Source organism: Eulemur rufifrons, chromosome 16 (assembly GCF_041146395.1).
Source record: "Eulemur rufifrons isolate Redbay chromosome 16, OSU_ERuf_1, whole genome shotgun sequence".
NCBI lineage: Eukaryota > Metazoa > Chordata > Mammalia > Primates > Lemuridae > Eulemur > Eulemur rufifrons.
Genome location: NC_090998.1, coordinates 76,035,765 through 76,048,275, shown reverse-complemented (window position 1 = coordinate 76,048,275; position 12,511 = coordinate 76,035,765).

The following is a 12,511-nucleotide window of genomic DNA, read 5'->3' as shown; positions in this document are numbered from 1 at the left end:
CCTTCCATCAACAGAGCCCCAGTCCTGTCAATTCTGGTTGCCTCACTGCTGTCTGACGAACTCCAGACGAGAAGGAGAACACAATTAATTTTTCTCCCAAAACTGATGAACCAAAGAAAGAAATAATTGCTACTCAGTTTTAATAATGGCAGATTTTATGAAACTTCCATGAAGACAATTCGGAAAGGAGTAGGGGGGAATTATTTCTCCATGGGGGGCCCAACTGGTTTGCATTGTTTCATAATGTTTATGTTATTACAATTCCATGTTATTTGCATTTGCATCCTGTTGTCTCCAGGGCAAGTTCTTGCAACTAATTTGTGAGGCAATGAATAAAAGAGTCCTAATGGAGCCAGGCTTCTGTTCTGAAGGCTTCCAGTCTTTCCTCATCTCAGGGGAGCCCTGGGAACGCCTCTGCCGAAGAGAGATGCTCGGGTTCCAGAGACACTTCTGAAAGCCAGGAGGTAGCTATCATTCACATCATCCTCCTGCAAAACACTTCTTAGGCTCACTTTGTCTGTGAGAAAAAGTCAAAACTCCTTAGCTCTTGCCTCTTGGCTCCTTCAGACAATGTTCTCCCATTGCCTGCTCCAGCCCGTGGACCTCCCTCAGGTTCTTGTGTTTGTCACACTTCTTCACCACAGGGATTTGGCATGTGCCATTCCCTCAGCCTGGAAGACTGTTCCCTCTCCTCCTTCCCTAGGTAAGGCTTCCTCAGCCTTCACATATCAGCCCTCCTGGTCTCTTTTCCTCAAGGCTTGCCCACCAGGCCAAATCTTCCCTTATTGGTTCTCATTGTCACCTCTCCTTTGTCTCACTTGCAGCTTGATGTGTATTGGTGGCATTGTGTGACTAACATCTTCCTCTTCATTCTTCCGTAAGCTTTTGTCGACAGAAGCCTTCTCTGTCTTAGCACAACAGCTTACCGACTTTCTGTAGAACATACCCAGAAGTTGAGCATGGTGCCATAGTGAGGCATTGTTCCACCTCTGCAGAAAGTGGAAATGACTATCTCTTTATTAGTTAATTACTGCTTTGGCTGCTGTAACACAGGAAAATGTGATAGTGACCTTAAAACAGTGGTTTGCTTCTCTCTAAAGAGACTCCAAAGTGTCAGGGATCTGCGCTCCTCTATCTTTTTCCTTCATTCAATACATATTTGTTAAGCACCTACTGTATTCTGGGCACCCTTCCAGGCCTTGAGGACACAGCAGAGATTGAAACAGAAAAAAATTCCTACCATCATGGAGCGAATATGCTAGTGGGATAGATAGGCAACTGGACAGGATAGAAGCACATTTTTAGCATGTTGTATGGTGATAAGTGCTATGAGAAAAAATAAAGCAAGGGTGGGGGTAGGAAGAGTTGGGGGAGTGGATACTGTTGAAATTTTAGATTAGGTGACCAGAGAATATCTCAGTGGCATGCTGGAGTTTGAGCAAAGACCTGGGGACAGTGAAGGTGTAAACAGGGGCTTTATGGGGGAGGGGCATTCAGCAAGTGTAAAGGCCCTGTAACAAAAGCATGTCTGATTTGTCTGGTAACAGCAAGGAGGCCAATGTGGCTGTCAGGGAGTGATCAATGGGAGAGTAATGGGCGTTGAGGAGAGAGGTTATGCAAGGCCAGGTCATGTAGGGCCTCAGATGTCATTGTGGGGATTTTGGCTTGTTGCTTTGCTCTTCTTACTCATGACTTGCATCTTGTAGTCTAAGACAGCTGCCCTAACTACTGGCATTCCATCCAACAGCAAAAGGAGAAGAGAAAGGGGTGGGCATGACCCTTGCCTTCAAGGTACAAGCCGGAAGTTGACCTCATTTCCTCTCACATCCCATTAGACAGAATTAGCCACATGGCTATAGCTAGCTGCAAGGAGGGTGCACGGCATATTCTTGGCCACGAAGAATGCAGACAAATGTCAGAGATTTTAATATTTATGAAACAATGGGAGAGGGATCTTGGAGAACAGTAACAGCCTCTGCCAACAAACCCATTCTTTGAAAAAGAAAAACATGAAATTAGAAATCTGATTATTCATTTCATAATGGAATCAGCTTTCAATTAAAGGAAAACTACAATGCAAACCTTTTAGCCATAAAAGTACTTTATTTTTGGGAAATTGTGCTGAAAATCTTTTCTTGTTCTGTTGGGGAAGCTCTGTTTATGATCCAATGAATTAAACAAAAAGCCTTGTCAGGCTGCCCAATCAACTAAGGAGAAAGACCTAGGTAGGATTAAGTTTAACTATTTCTCTCCTCAACCATAAGTGACAATTTTCTTTTATATTTCCTGCTCTGTGGTGTAAAAATATGTGAATTCCCTTGGTAAGCTATTTTACTATAGAGACTGTCTTTACCCACCTACAGAATTTGTGTAGACATCAAGTTTTGTGAAGCATGTCTGACTTTGATAATGATGGAAAATCATAAAACAAGGCTAATGCAGAAAATAGTTGTAGTTCATAAATTGAACTTATTGTCAATCACACCAGAAATAAATAAATGAACAATGAACTTACTAGGTTTTCTTCGGGCATCCAGAGAAAATACTCTTGATTCTCTAACACTATACAAATCATAGTTTAATTGCTGGTATTTAATACAGACGCCATCTGGCAGTGGTTTAAAAAAAAGTGCTTCTGACATCTCCACCAAACCACCACTTGGAAACATGTATTCTGTGACGGTTAATGTTGAATGAGTGAATGAACCCTGAAAGGCTGTCTGTTTTCTACGCATTAGAAGCTCAGGGTCGGAAAGAAGCTTAACAATTAGGCAGTCAGTTCTTAGTCCCTCTACAGCAGCAGTCCCCAACCTTTTTGGCATCAGGGACCGGTTTCATGGAAGACAATTTTTCCACAGAAGGGGAGGGTGTGGAGATGGTTTGGGGATGATTCAAGTGCATTGCATTTATTGTGCACTTTATTTCTATTATTATTACATTGTAATATATAATGAAATAATTATACAACTCATAATAAAGCAGAATCTAATGCCATCGCTGATCTGACAGGAGGCGGAGCTCAGGTGGTTATGCGAGTGATGGGGAGTGGCTGTAAATATAGATGTAGCTTTGCTCACCTCTTGCTGTGCGGCCTGGCTCCTAACAGGCCATGGACAGGGGTTAGGGACCACAGCTCTACAGTATTTGGTCTAGCTGGAGTACCTTGAGTGATGGGGCACTTGTTATCTTCCACAACAGTCTGTTCCTTTGTCGTTTGGCTCAGATGATTGGAACTTTCTTATTTTCTTGAGCCACTTTCTGTTTTCTTCCAAATGATCCCAGTTTTCCTATGCATGACCAATATAAGGTAAGTTTAATTACTTTCTCACATGACAGCTTTTCTGATGAGAAAGGAAAGCAGACCCAGAGCTTGCCCCTCCAAAATCCATGTTGTGCCTCAGTGATCAGAGAGCTCCAAGACTGAGAGCTTCCTACTTTGGGCAACAGATCAACACCACCAGGTCAGCTCTGAAAATAAATCAGGGCAAGTTTGTGGCTTAGAATTTTGATACCTGCTTGTTCTCTGTGTTTGGGCAAGTCACCTAATAATAACAGTTAATCATTGCTACTGATTATAGAATATTTGGTATGATAGAAAATGTGTTCAGCTATTTACATACTTCTTAAATTTAATTCTCCTATAATGCTAATGGTAATTACTACTGTTATCCTCATTTTGCAGAGGAAACTAAAGTTCAGAGAAATTAAGTAGCCTGCCCAAGAGTGACCCCATCCCTGTGACATTACACCTGTGCTTTTGACCCCTATACTGAACTTCCTCTCTCAACCTATTCAGGAAACTGTGAGTAACCCTCATGAACAAGGCTGCCCCAGGTGAGATGGCCAGTGTGGGTCCTGGGACTCCAACAGGGCAAAGTACACGATGGGACAGTGGTTGTCAGCAGGAAGTAGGAGAAAGCCCAAGGAGGAGGTCAGTGAGGGCTGTGTGGCCAAGATGTAGGCAACGGTGAGTGCCCTAAGAGACCAGTAGTTGGGAACGTTGTGAAGATCTGGTAACAGGCAAATGATAGGGGGTAAGACTCATGTTCTTAAGAGGTCATAGGTGCCAAAGAGATTATAATAGCCTCGTCATATTGATTTAAAATAAAAACAAGAGAAAACATAAAAAATAAGTGTAAAAATGTTCTATGATGTTCTTTTTTCCATGCCTGAATGCACCTAGCAGAACATCTGACACCTGAGGGATACTTAGCAGAGGTGAGGAGCATTTACTGACTTACAGGAGCCACAGGAGAAGCAGGTAGTGGCAGGGGAACATTGCTAAAGGAAATAACACAAGATCAGATCTCAGTTACCGTTAACAGGTGTAAGAATGGCCTGTATTTGCTGAGATTTTGCGGGATGTAGGGAGCAGGGCTGGCTACAGAGTCCAGTCGTGAGATTGAATTTACATAGTGGTTGAATGGCTTCCTCATAGGATTGTGGAAGGCATTAAACATCTTAGGAAACAAGTAAACCTTTGATTGTTAATCCAGATAGCTCCTAAGTTAGCCAGAAGAAGATCTGATTTCAGTGATTTTAAGATGCTATAGATTATAAGGCACTCCTTGATTTAATAACAGCATTTTAGAAAAAAAAAGAAAGAAAGAAAAGAAATACTATAATCAATGTACACATTGGTTTTTAGGCACTTCAACAATTTAGAAATGTTAAAATGTAAAAACAAAAGTATAGTAGATACTATAGTACATATGGTAAATAGAACCCTACCCTAGCTCTATAATGAATGGTTTAGACTAGAACTTAAACAAATTGGGGTGAGGAGAAGCTGATTTATTGAATATAGTGGAAAAAATAAGCAGATGGTACCAATTCACCCCTTTCATTGTTCCACTTCTGTCTCTAGTTAAGATATTCTTCATGGAACACACGTCTGATGGATGGGGTGGTAGAATTTCCTTTTGAGCATTGAGATTCACTGCTTTGGGTCTTGGGTTGGGTCTTAAAATGTCATCTGAACCATATGGATGTGTCAAACTCAGAGATCTTGCAGAGAAGGACAGACACTCCCCCACCCCCAAAATTCTGAGCTTTATTCAGAAGTGGGATTATTTCCTCAGCCCCATGCAGAAAACGGGAGGGCTTAGTCACTGCAGGCTCAGTTGCTTGTGGTGACAAAACTGGGCTAATGCTTGGAGGGCATCTGGATTTCCAACCCACTGTAATAAGTCTGAGTCTCTCTCAAAAAGCTTGTAGCTTACTGAGGAGAAATCACTGGTGTAAATTCTCCATTTTTGAAGGTTCCAAAGGGGAAAAGGGGAGAAAGAGATACGAGAATAGGAGGGTGAAATGAGAAAGTAAAGCTTTCCCAAGAGGGCATGGCTGTTGCTACCACTTCCATTTTATCTTGAACCTGAGAGAAACATTCTAATCAAATGGAAAGTGTGTCAGTAAAAATACCACTCTTTGACACTACCCTGTTGCTAAGGTTACTTCAGAGATAGGAAAGTTTCAAACAGATTTTTGGTATGTGTCCCTGAGGACTGCACACTACAAACAGAAAATTTAACTGTTAGGGTAATACCGTATTACATTTTCATTTTACATAGTTTAATTTTCTTAATAATCAATAGCATAAATTTTAATTATCTTAAAATTAGTGTTTGACTGGGCAGGAAACACATCTTTTTGCAAGAAGATGTTGGTGTAATGCTTGTTAACAAAAAAGAAGGTTTCAAGCTCTTCTGTGTAGCTCAAAGTTGCCTTCCTTTCAGAGATACAAATGCTGAGTTGGTTTGCTTATGAGGCCTTATTAATACAGGGAAACTAAAGTTGGGTTCATGTCATGGCTGAGACACTGGACGTGTGTGAGGGGTGCCTGGTCACTTTTTTAATGTAGAGGAGCTAGAGACTTGTTTGATGAAGTTGAGCATTCTAGTCTATTTTTTGTGTTTTGATCAACATTCTCATCAAAAGAGACTCCGAGTATCTGCAGCAAAGTTCACCTCAAAACCAGGATGCCGAGGTAAGACATAGGATTTTGGAGAGGGCTCTTTGAGGTCTTGCCATTGTCACAGCTACAAAAGAACAAGTCAGACTTTCAATAACAATCCAATAACCTTCTGGAACCTTGAACTTTTTAATTAAAAGAGAGCAATAAAGGAGCAAAAAGGACAGAGGAAAGAAGAGAGAATGGGGAGAATAGAGAATATACGCAAAAATTGAGTATAGAGAACAATTATTGGGTTTTCCTGCCTTTAAGTTAGGAGAAAAATCTCTAAAATCGCAAAGTCTCTCTTTCTTGTTCTTTTTGAAAGTGTAATCAGGATGTCTGTTTTTGCTGATTAACATCACAAGTATCTTACATTTCACAAAGTCCCTAAAAGTCTTCTTTAATTCAAGGTAAGATATGAGAGACACACAAGTTATTCTTGATAGGGATTCAAAGAACCTGTGCACTCATTCAGAACACAATGAGCTTAGGCAGAACGCCGTCCTACAGTATCAATTATCCTCACTGAATACCATTTCTGCCCTCTTTTTGTGTGTCTTTTTGGAATAAGAATGTGCATTGCCCTTATTAATCCTGCGGAATTACTTTTTTCCTGCTCCTTAGGAAATCTAGCAAATGCAGACAGTTTCAGCGAGTTAACAAAAAAAATCTAATTTCCACTTGAGCAGCTCTGAGGTTAGGTCAGCAGAAAAAAAAAACTGCAGTAGCTTGTGTTGATGAATATTTTATAAGCTCTACCATCTAATAAAAGATGTATTTAAAAATGGGCAGGATGCTGGTTAAGAAAATGTTCTATTATTTAATTATCACATATTTAAAAGTTGAGCTTCAGGTGTAATGAAAGAATGCACCAGCCCACAGACAAGTTCGATTTCGGGTCTTTGGACTCTTTTTGTTCTGTTCACCATAAATCTTCCATCATGGCTCCAAATGCTGACTTATACAATCAATGAGGCAACGGGGTGATTACAGAGCTTGACCCATGTGGAGATTATTTAGTGGCCTCAATGGACAGGAGAAATCTTTAAAAAGCTTCTAATTAGCACATCCAGTCAATGAAATTGCAAACCTCATTATTTGAGTCAGAGCCAGGAAAGTATAGGCCAACAGAACCCCCAAATGACATGTTAGCAATATGTGGAGCTCGTTACCCACAGAGCTTAGAATTACTCTCAGCATGATCCATAATAATCATAATGACGATGATGATGACAGCAACAATCCTACACATAGCAGCAATCATTTATTGAACACCTACTATGTACCAGGCATGGTGCTAAGTACTTTGCATGCATCATCCATTCTAGTCCTCATAATGACTCCATGAGATAGATACTGGTATCATCTTCATTACATAGCTAAGAAAAATGAAGCTTGAAATCTCATAGCTAGCAGGTGATTGAGTTGACTCTAAGACTGACTTCAAAGCCAACAGGCTTTTCTGGAATGGAGGCCCACAACCCCACCCCTTGTCTCTTTGTAACAAAACCATGGTTTTTTGATGTGTGCAGTAGAAAGATGAAAAATGCTCATAAAAGAAATTAAAATATTAATTTTGCCATCAGCTTGTACTCCTTCCACCTCTAAAAGGAGCCACACTCGGGTCTTTCTAAGTTACTTCTATGGGAGCTGTGGTAGAAAGAATATCAGGTTAGGAGTTAGGTGTCCCGAGTTCTAGCCCCAGTTCCGTCCCTAACAAGTTGTGTGATCTCATCAAATCACTTCACCTCTCTCAGTCCTAGTGACTTATTTTTGAAAGTGATGATTGTAATATTTGCTCTCTCTCCTTGTAGAGTTGTGCTGAAGAACAAATGTGATAATGTACCTGAAAGCTCTTGGAAGAGCTTCAAGTGTTATGTAAATGAAAGGTGGTAATTAAAAACCTCTAGAGAAGGGCAGCCTATCTCAGTCATCAATTACCATGCTTTCTTCCTTGTCAGGAAACCTATATTTTTCAGTGCTTCTTGGGGGTATAGATAGCTCTGCACAAAATTTTTGTCTGGGAAATGTGTGAAGAAAAGGATCATCCTGACAGCTGAAAACCTATTTATGATAAGAAATAACCACATATAAATTGATGAAACCAAAGGCAGATGCATTCTCATGGAAAATTGTGAAAATTCATACCTCCATTTATTGGTTTTTATATTTAGTTATAAGAAGATGGAATATTTAACTGGCATAACACACACAAAGCCCAACTCTTTAAATAAGAAAGTGGTATTGCAACTGACTTGTACCTAGAAAAACAGAAAAAGACTTTAGGGGAAAAAGCATGAAAAATATGAACACCAAAAAGCTTTGTATGTTCTTAAACTTTGGAACTTGGGTGCGGGGACATACCTGGTATGTCTGAACTCAGTCTTTACTCACATTATATTTCTGATGAAATTTATTTATATTCTTGAATGAATGCCAAAACTAAATTAGGAAGGTACATTACTTCCCAGATAGTAAAATGGCATAGGGGAAAGCTTTCGCGTCATGAAGACCTGGGCTAGAATTCCAGTTCTGCTGCTTCCAAGGTGCTAATTAACCTTTCTGAGCTTCCGTTTCTACACAGCTACTGCGTATAAGCCACCCGATGTCCTAGATAGACCAACAATATAATCTAAGTAATAAAGACCTTGTCAATATACCATACGTGTCTAATTGCCATGGAGATTCTAAACTTTTCCTTACCTAATATTCTTTCAACACAGATAAATAGGGACATGTAGTAGTTTGAGCTTTATATCCTCATGTTTTTCTTGCCAAAAGTGCTCAAGGAAAGCAAGTTGGGCTGATAGGATTATTGAGAAGTTGAGGCTGGATAAAGGCAAGATAGCACCTGGATAATCAGGATTTGCAGGGGTAGAAATCTGAGTTCACTATTTTAAGCATATTGAGGAATACTGAATTACAATCTAAAATGAGTGAGTAGGTTGGATCTCTCAGAGATAGAATGGCACTGAAGTTAAAGCTATGGGTGTCCCATTGACTATAAGGAATCTGTGTGTGCCAGGAAAGTGTCACGGGGCATAATCTTTGACTCAGAGCTGTATAAAATTTACCAGAAGCTTGACTTAGGAAATAACGTTTGTGTTATTTGACTGACAGTCTAAATTCTACAATTTATTCTCTGATTTAAGCTGCACCGTTAGAAAGCCTTAATGTAGACCAGTTGGCCTGCCCATTGAGTTTGCTTTTAGTAATCTAGTTTAACTTTTTTGCCATCAACTTCTAAGGAATGCTAAAAGACATAGTCCTATGAAGTGCATGGTTTTATTTGTGGTAGGGTCCCTGTCCTTCCCAGAGGTCTGCCTGTCTGTATTTTAGCAACTCTCAAATCTTTCCTCCGTATTGATAACAGAGATTTTTCTAATAATTGGTATAATGGTGCTATTCCTCTGCACAATAATTTTAACTGGCTCTAGATTAACTGCAGAATAAATCCAAGTTTCTTTTCAAGGCACTCACAGTCCTTCTTGAAGCAGCCTCATGTTACATGCCTAGCCTCACCTCTTCCCATCACCCTCCTGAACCCCTGCTCTTGCCATACTAAATACACACACACACACACACACTCCTACAGTGGCCTTTCTGCATTCTTGAAGCCTCATCTTGAATGTTAATTTTCTGTAAGATTTTGACTCCACCATGCTGCCTATAGAGCTGCTTTGTTTGCATAGGTTTCCATTCCAACAATGCTTTCTCTGTTTTATAATTGCTTTTGTGTTTTGGGTCATGTTGTGGTCTGTCTCCTCTCTCCACTGCAAGGCCCTGCAAGGCAAGCTTGATTTCCCATCACATCCGGAACTCCGGTGCCCACTGCAGCGCCTGGACCATTGTTGCCACTCCTTTTCTCTCTCTGTTGAGTGCATGCTGCCACCTTCCCTTCTTTCTTTTTCCTTCTTGTCCTTATCTTAAAAATGGCTTGTTAATAATTTGAGTTGAGTGCTGGGAAGAGTTGGGAGACAAGCTTTGACACATCCTAAGCTATTTTTTGGAAGATGGTGCAGTCCTGTGATGGAAGTGCTTGTCCAAAAATTCACCTCCGTTCTCATTTTGTGTGACACTTCCCATCATGTAGAACATGATTAACTGTCTTTTCAAGTGCTTCTTTAGGCCAAGTCTATTAATGAGATTTTGTTTGGTCCAGTGTGAGTCAGAATCAAGCATGTTTGCTCACAGATGTGCATTAGAGGAACAGGGTTTGACTGGTAAGTGGCAGCCCAATCTTTAGGGCCAAAGTAATTTTCCAAAGCCAATTTTCTTAGTGTTCAGCAAAGTGGAATGTAATTTTAATTTGCAAGAAGAACTTTGGCTTCCATGAAACATAACTATCAGCTTTTTCTCAAAGCATTTCTTCACAATGATGCCAGGGAGGTCAGAATGGAACAGTTAGAGATACAAACAAATTTAATAATAGAGAGACCCAAAACAAATTAAAAAGTCTGTCCTGGAATTTTATTTTATAAAAGGGGGGCAAAAAAGTTCAGTAACTTGCTCTTGTTTAATGATATCCTGATACTCATTTAGTACAAATGTGAGAGCAACACATCACAGGAATGTATATTTAAAGATATTACAAAGCCAATTTGAATAAAGTTTTAGTTCACCAAGCATTCAAAGGCATCAAAGACATTTATCTTCTTGTAGAAGATACTTTATGCAGAAGACTCAAATTGGCAAAACTTTTTAATTGGTTCACTTCTACAGTGCAACACATAAAAAGTTTATGGAGGCAACAATTCATTAGACACTGCAACATCAGACCAGAGCATCAACTATTTATAATTCAGCCTTCCATTCAGACACGAGGCCACATCAGAATGAAATATGAAAATTCACCAAGTGGGTAGATTTTCATTAACCATTCATTTCTTTTTGTAAAGTTGAGGGCCATACAAACAATTCTTTCACCTTGTTCTTCCTATGTAAAGTAATAAGTATGAGTGAGTATACTAGTCAGGTATCCGGTATGATAGAAAGATGGTTGACTTCAATGCAAGTAAATGCACCATGCAATAAACTCATGGATGGTATAATTTTCCATTCCCTGCCCTCTTTTCTCTCTTTCCTCCAGTCTTATGATACCTCTGAAATATCAGGAGTACAGCTTATACAGGGATGGCAGACTACATATTGCTCTCATTTCCAATTCTTTTCTGACGCATTTATTTGTAAGTACAGAGTTGGGAGGAATATGTTAGGGATATTTAGCCACGTATACAAATAGGAGTGGGGGTCCTATCTCCCTGTGGTCGATGTAGTACCATGTGACCCTTTGCAAATGGTAACAGAACCCAGATACAGGGAGACATTGTTTTGCTAAAGAGTAACCATGGGGATGTGAGTTTGTTGGCTTTTTCTACTATTTTTTTGTTTAACAAAAAATGAGGAGAAGGAAAGTAAGACCAGAATATGAAAAGCTAGGCATTATTTAAAAAATCAACGAACATTCATAGAACTTAGAAGCAGTATTCCTTTTATTTAACAAACAGGACTACCTGATGACAGCTACTGTTGTGTCTTTTTCACCTTGTAGAGACGATGGTCAAAGGGTTGGGACAAAGGTGACTGATGTGATTAGGGCTGGTGGTGCCATTAGCCCAAGAGGTTTGGAGCTTTGCCAGAGGGGTAGAGGCAAGAGAGTCTTGGCTTTAAGGTTAGTAGAAATCAGAGTCAGCATGTCCCTTAAGTAACATCAATATCAGCGGCCCACTGACTTCATCATATGACATTTTTCATTCGAATGTAACAAGGGATTCTGATGAGTGAAGATGGAGAGAGAGAGAGAGAGAGACAGACAGAGAGAGAGAGAGAGAGAAAGAGAAATGGAATCGTTTCTCAGGTGCATACCTTGCTGCAGAAACTTGCCTAAGTCACACAGTGAGTAAGGGGGAGGGCAGAATTCAAACCCAAGTCTGGTACCATCCTACCTCATTGCAGTGCTGTAGCATTTCCTGGCAGTCTCTGCCTGTGTTCCCATGGCCTTCTTTGAGGTCACCAGCACAGAAGTTCCTTTACTTACTGAAAACATTTTGTGTCTCTCAACCCTAGGGTGTTCTCCGGCTACTAATTGTGTTCAGTGAGAACACAGGGCAGGCCAGAAGTGTTAAAAAGTTAATTTCCCCAAGAGCAACCCTTAGCCACTGAGGTTTAGAAACAGAAAGATTAGCACCCCACTCCCTTGCCTTTCAGCAGTTCTGAGGTGTTGTCTGCATAACCTCTTAGAGGGTTCCCATGGGGATAGAGTCCCAGTTGCCCACAGTGTTGCCCCTTAATAACCCACCCTTTACTGGTCTTCCTTCCTTCCCGCTCTTGCTCTCTCCCCTGTTTGCTCTTGATGTTTGCTGAGGTCACCTTCCAAATACTACCTTCACCTGAGACCTGGTGTTAGGCTCTGCTTTTGGAAAACTCAAACCAAGACAACTGCGTACCACTTGGGAGGCCTTCCCTTCTGCTGGTTGATGACAGAATTATGTGGCATTTAGAACGAAAAATTAAGACAAATGAGAAAGATATTGGGAACTCTGAAGCCCATGTGTTGCT